General features: G+C 35.2%; 1 long non-coding RNA gene across 1 annotated transcript; it reads right to left on the minus strand.

Moving 5' to 3' along the window:
* Positions 1-215: 215 nt before the first annotated feature.
* LOC132156450 (uncharacterized) lies at positions 216-591 on the minus strand. The gene is made up of 2 exons (XR_009437423.1): positions 527-591; positions 216-383 (listed from the first exon to the last, which is right to left on the minus strand). It is a non-coding gene; the product is annotated as an uncharacterized LOC132156450 (long non-coding RNA).
* Positions 592-6,488: the final 5,897 nt, after the last annotated feature.

The following is a 6,488-nucleotide window of genomic DNA, read 5'->3' on the forward strand; positions in this document are numbered from 1 at the left end:
GAGAAACTGAGGAATGGAAAGCCTTCATATGAAGATGATCTGACTGTGCATTGTGCAACGTGCTTACTGCAGCCACACACTTCCTCATTTAGAATAATCCTGATTTGTCAACAGCAGAACGTGTGTGTGTGTGTGTGTGTGTGTGTGTGTGTGTGTGTATGTGTGTGTGATACAGGCAGAACCTTCTCTGCGCACATAATAACACTGGCATGTAATGACTTGTGTGTATTTTAATTTTGGTATCCGTGAGTGTGATCGTCTGATATCGCTCCCATCACGAGCAGCACTGCTGTGGTCCTCTGTGAGTGGCTCTGACAGGGTTCATGTTCTGATAACAGTGCTCTTCTCCAGATAGAGCATCCTAACCAAAGCTTACCACAGGCCTGACAGAGACAAACACCCAAGGACACTCAAGTACTATCTTCAAAAGAACAATTAAATTCTCTTTCTCCTGCTCAGACAGGAAGAGCAGTGTGTTCAGTGAAGAAGCTGCAACTCTGTTAGACTTTAGCACAAACACACTAACCTCAAGCTGCAGGAAGCATCTGTGCTTGGAAGGGCTTTCTGATGCTATTACAGAACAGTCATTCTCAATGTAGCTATCAAAGGGTTAAATCCGGTTAAACACCAGACACATAAATAAACATGACACATAAATAAACAAGAAATCAATTATACCACCAGCTAAATATAAATTATATATTATTGTATGTAAATAAAATGTACTCTGTTAATACTGATACAAAAACCTGGAAAAATGTAAATAATAATAATAATTTTGATATTTTTGTGTTAAAACTCATGAACTGGAGTTGCAGACAAGAAAGAGCCTCATTTTGAGCTTGAAGTAATTTATTTATAATATTATTATTTATATAATGCAAATTAGTGTTAATATCAACATCATGGTATCTAGTAATAGTAGCGTAGCCTAGATATCACAAGCCCTGTAAATGAGCCCCATAACATGTAACTTTTGCCGAGTTCGTTCTTTAGTGACTCATGAATCAAACCTGTGTGATTCACTCAAACTGATCTGATCAGTCAAACTTAAGATGACAACTCTCATGTATATATATATATATATATATATATATATATATAAAATAATAAAAATTAAAACTCTGAAAGAAAGAAAAAAATAGTAAATATTATTATTATTTGTTTTTGTTTATAGCTAAACCTATATTACTATATACTGTAATTATATTTATCCATTAGAATTAAAAAAAAAAATTTCTTGTTCTGCTCTGATAGTTACATTTAAATGATTTTTTGTAAAGTGAGGGGAAATAAAAATATCCTGTTGATACATTATAACATTATTTGGCCTGCCGTTATTATTTTTGAATGTAATAAAATGCATCGTATACATAACTTATATATTTTTTTCCAAAAACTTATTTTTAGAATGTTTTTAAAAACATGCAGCAAACGAAAATAGGTAAAACATTTTTAGCCTACTGTCGGTTAACAAATTCACCAGTTAAAATTTGTTACTATGGGTTAATCTAGGCTATGTTGTTAACTATTTACAAGTTTCGTGTTAGTATCCTCCTCCCCCCTAAAAATTATGCATGCCCAATTCACCTTGTGCACTTTAGCCATAGACTGTATAAAAACATGGACGTAGTGTCCGTGACGTCACCCGTATACTCCTGAAGTGTGTTTTTGAAGCCTAAAGTGTGTAGAGCGGGCCGTCGCCATCTTGGCAGCGCGTCACCGCGCGACTCTCCCGGACAATCAAAAATGGGCAAAAAGGCGGGAGCTAGTTGCTGTAGCCACGCCCACCAAGCGCGACGGCAGTGTCAGCAGCGCAATCTCCCTGTCCCTCAAGTGGCCACGCCCTTAATTATGCAGAACTTTAAGTCTTAATATAATTTAAACGGATGAGTTATAAAAATATTAACCCCCCTCACAGTTGTCATGAAGGGCAAAATTAGCTATTTAGACCAAAACATTTTTTGAACCAGGCTGTAAACATGTTTTTTCCTGCTGTAAAGTTGGGCATTTTAACATGGGGAGTCTATGGGACTGACTCCCTTTTGCAGCCAGCCTCAAGCGGCCAGTCGATGAATTGCAGTTTTAGTCACTTCCTTATTGGCCTCACGAGAGAGAGCGGGAGGTTGGCGCTCGGCTTTAGCGCAGAACCTGCCTCTCGCATTGCTCATCTGTGGACAGTTTAAAAATGTTAGCATATGAAAGTTGCTGTCCCATTTTATACAGGAATTATTTTACAATTTTTATAAAACAATCAAATTATATTGTTAGTTTAATGGTTACATGCAATCAAGGTCTTCAGTTACTATACAAGATATAAGTTAATTTAGGCTATTTAACATGCACTGTGACATTTTCATCCGTTTCAACTTATAAATGATTTTAAAGTCAGTTTAATAGTGTTGAGATTCAAGTTGAATCTAGTATAAAAAAAACTGAAGGTTTTCATTTCACTCATATAGCCTGTGAATGAATGAAAATGCATACTTTTCAATGAAAGAACAATTAGAGAGTGTAGGTTGCTTCTGGTGTTTGGATTTGTACTTCAATATAATGAGGTCCAAGTTTAAGAATACACTAGGTTTTTTTTTTCAATGTATTTTTTTCTCTCTCTATTTAACAGCATTAACTTACAATGGAATACATATTCCTTTAGGTAGCCTGAATGTTTTCCTGCCTTGCTAAATGTTGGACTCATGATCAATAAGTTTCATTCGCCTCAGTCTGATTTTGTAAAATCAAAACGCGGACGGTGAACCTGGGTGCAGTTAGTGTGAGTCGCGCTCGCTGTGAAGAGGGAGCAGCTGAAAGAGGATCACGCTTCGTCTAAAAGCCTTCTTCAAACACCAACATTCACAAATAACAATGATTTTCGCTAAAAGAATGATTAATTATCAATTGAGAATTTGTTATTATTATGGTCTGGTGAAAATAATACGATATATATAAAACCAGCATTTAAACACTATAATAAACCCTTTTTTACACAGACGAGACTTTAAAATTACAAGTTTAGCTTGTCCTATTAAAAAATTGGCAACTGTACACTGTTGCTGCCAAGACCTTTTATATCTGCAACCCAGAATAAATAGACTGTTGGTAAATGTAAAACCCAATCTTACAATAATTTTCTCCAATACTTCAAATAATGAGTTAAGTCTTAAACACTCACAAAACATATTAAACACATTGTCAAGAACATTACAAAAAGGACATACAGTACTGGCAAAACAGACACAGAAGAGTTTGTGGCTTTAATACAATATAGTATCCTCCATTGAATATCCCCACATCTCTTAGAGATAGGAGGCTTATACAACAACCTCCATGATGGATAAATCTCATCTGAAATAGAAAGGCAAGACCTCCATTTCATATTTCACATTTCATATTTTCATATTTCACTTCAATTGTCCCAAATGTACAGATTTGACACAAACATGGTATAAAATGTTTTTCCCAACACAATGAAACAACCAAGCACTATAAACTTTATAATCAGATTCCCAATCTTTAGGAACTACCTTAAACTCAAGACAGGTCAAGTCAAGCTTTAAACAAAATACATTGCGTCAAAGCAACTGAACAACATTCATTAGGAAAACAGTGTCAATAATGCAAAATGATAGTTAAAGGCAGTAACTACGTTACTGTTAACGCATGCGATTAGTTTTTGTCTGGTTTAACATGTCAAAATATTTAACGCAATTAACGCAGCATCCGTATTTTCTGCCATCCGTTGGCTAGCTTTACATTATATGATCACGCTCTTATTCATTTAAATGCTTTTAAACATTTCAAGCGCGGCAAGACAAAAGCGAATGCGCTGTCTGTGAATGCCCTTATGTGACACATACACACGTAGCCTACACACACACACACACACACACACACAATGCAAAGACAGGGCGCCAGAATCCAGTTCTCTTAAGCGCTTGAACTAACAATAAACATCCCAAAGTGCCAGTTTTGTCGATTATCCTCATAAGAGCAATCTTAAATGATTTATATAAAGTCTAAAATGAACAAAAAGAGTTGTGAGAGAATGAGGCAAGATCAGACAGTATATAAACGGTGAGATCCGCGTGTCTGTCTGCTCTTAAAGGGACAGCAGCCAATAAAGCTTCCTGTCAGTAAAGTTAAAGAACAAAGGGAACAGAGAAAATGACTCGCTGCTCTTGACTAAATAACTTTTGTAGCTTTAATAAGGATTAACTATTTAATTTATAGTTTATGCAGTGCAGACTGCATTTAACTTTGATAACTTTATAAAATTTCTGTATATTTCCTAACTGTTAAGACAGGAAGGGCAGGAGTAAACATGACATTTATTATGGGTTTATGTTAGCATTGTTTTAAGTTTACTTAAATTAAAAACTGTTATATTTTTGAAGCCTAATAATAAATGTAAAAAAAATGTAAAGAAATCAGTAGCTGTATTAATATCAGTAATACTGGCCTTCATTCATAAAAAGATGCCATTTAAACAAGTATTTAAAATTTCCTGTTTTTATGTTGTTTCTACATTAATTTGATTAACTGTGAAATTATTACGTTACAAAATATATTAAAAACGTACAAAAACATTTCTTTTTTTATTGCGATTAATTGCGATTAATCACAGAAAAAATGTGTGATTAATCTAGTTAAAGTTTTTAATCGATTGACAGCACTAGTAAAAATATATTGCAGTAATAAGAAACTGTCAAGAGACATCATGTAGGCCTAATTATTTTTAGTTTCATTATAAATAAATATATAATTTATAAATTTATAAATATATAAAACATGCAACAATTTCTTAATCAGTGTACAGACAGATATCTTTTCATATCTGTCAAAATAAAGGACAGGTAAGAATAACAAATTATGTGCATGTTTTATTCTGTTTCATAAGTAGGCTATAAAATTATCTGTGAATATTAAATATCTTAAGTACAGTGTTTTTCTTTAATTTTCCCCAACTGCAGCCATGAAAACTTGCAGCCATTGTTTTAAAAATTGTTTTCCCTATGAGGCCCGAAAGAAGCTGGTTGAGAGTACTTTTTTAACAATAATTGATTATGAAGTGACATTCAGCCAAGTATGGTGACCCATACTCAGAATTTGTGCTCTGCATTTAACCCATCCGAAATGCACACACACAGAGCAGTGAACACACACACACACTGTGAACACACACCCGGAGCAGTGTTCATCATTTATGCTGCAGCGCCCGGGGAGCAGTTGGGGGTTCAGTGCCTTGCTCAAGGGCACCTAAGTCGTGGTATTGAAGGTGGAGAGAGAACTGTACATGCACTCCCCCCACCCACAATTCCTGCCGGCCCGGGACTCGAACTCACAACCTTTCAATTGGGAGTCCAACTCTCTAACCATTAGGCCACGACTTCCCAATGGTGATCTTGTTTACATGCATGCAGCTTCTTCTGTACTAAGGAAATTGGACTCTGTCTATCATGCAGCGTTATGTTTTGTATGTGGTGCAGAATACCGTACGCATCATTGTATTTTGTATGAATCTTTATCATGGTCCTCTTTGTATCATAGGAGAAATTTACACATGTATTTATTGCAAAGGCACTCCTTGGTAAATTACCATCTTACATTACAAACTTTTTAACTTTTTATACAAATGGTTATGGTACCAGAAATGGTTATGGTTTTTCCTGGCTAAATAAAGGATAAATAAATAAAAAAAATGAAATGTAACATGAGGCAAAGCTGACGGCTATTTGTGAATATGTGCTTTGATGCATTTGTTTGATAACTTGTGGTTAAAGCGCCACCCAGCGGTCAAAAGCTGCAAATGCACTTTACAGCCGCGGCGGTGCTAGCAATGGTAGAAAGCACACTCTGGTTGGCCACCTACTGTAAGTGTAGGTATGACTGAAGAAGAAATGGCCTGAAGGTGATAGGATATTTGATCCAATTTTATTGACCAATGTATTTGCTACTGACCTTCAATGATCCAATTAAGTCAAGTCAAGTCACCTTTATTTATATAGCGCTTTAAACAAAATACATTGCGTCAAAGCAACTGAACAACATTCATTAGGAAAACAGTGTCAATAATGCAAAATGATAGTTAAAGGCAGTTCATCATTGAATTCAGTTATGTCATCTCTGTTCAGTTAAATAGTGTCTGTGCATTTATTTGCAATCAAGTCAACGATATCGCTGTAGATGAAGTGTCCCCAACTAAGCAAGCCAGAGGCGACAGCGGCAAGGAACCGAAACATTTGTGTTTCATTTGAGTTATTTCTGAAGTGTTGAACTTTCTTCTCCTGTGTCATATTCTTCATGCAAAAGAAGAAATTTTGTTAAAAACAAAGCCCTGCCCAGATTTAAAAAGTAACTAAAACATAGTGTATTGCATTACTTTCAATAAAAAAAACTAAGCAACATAATTGGTTACTTTTCTTAGGGAATAATGCAATATTGTAATGCTTTATTTTTAAAAGTACCTTTCACCAACACTGGACACAACA

The sequence above is a fragment of the Carassius carassius genome, chromosome 14 (assembly GCF_963082965.1).
Source record: "Carassius carassius chromosome 14, fCarCar2.1, whole genome shotgun sequence".
Taxonomy (NCBI): Eukaryota; Metazoa; Chordata; class Actinopteri; order Cypriniformes; family Cyprinidae; genus Carassius; species Carassius carassius.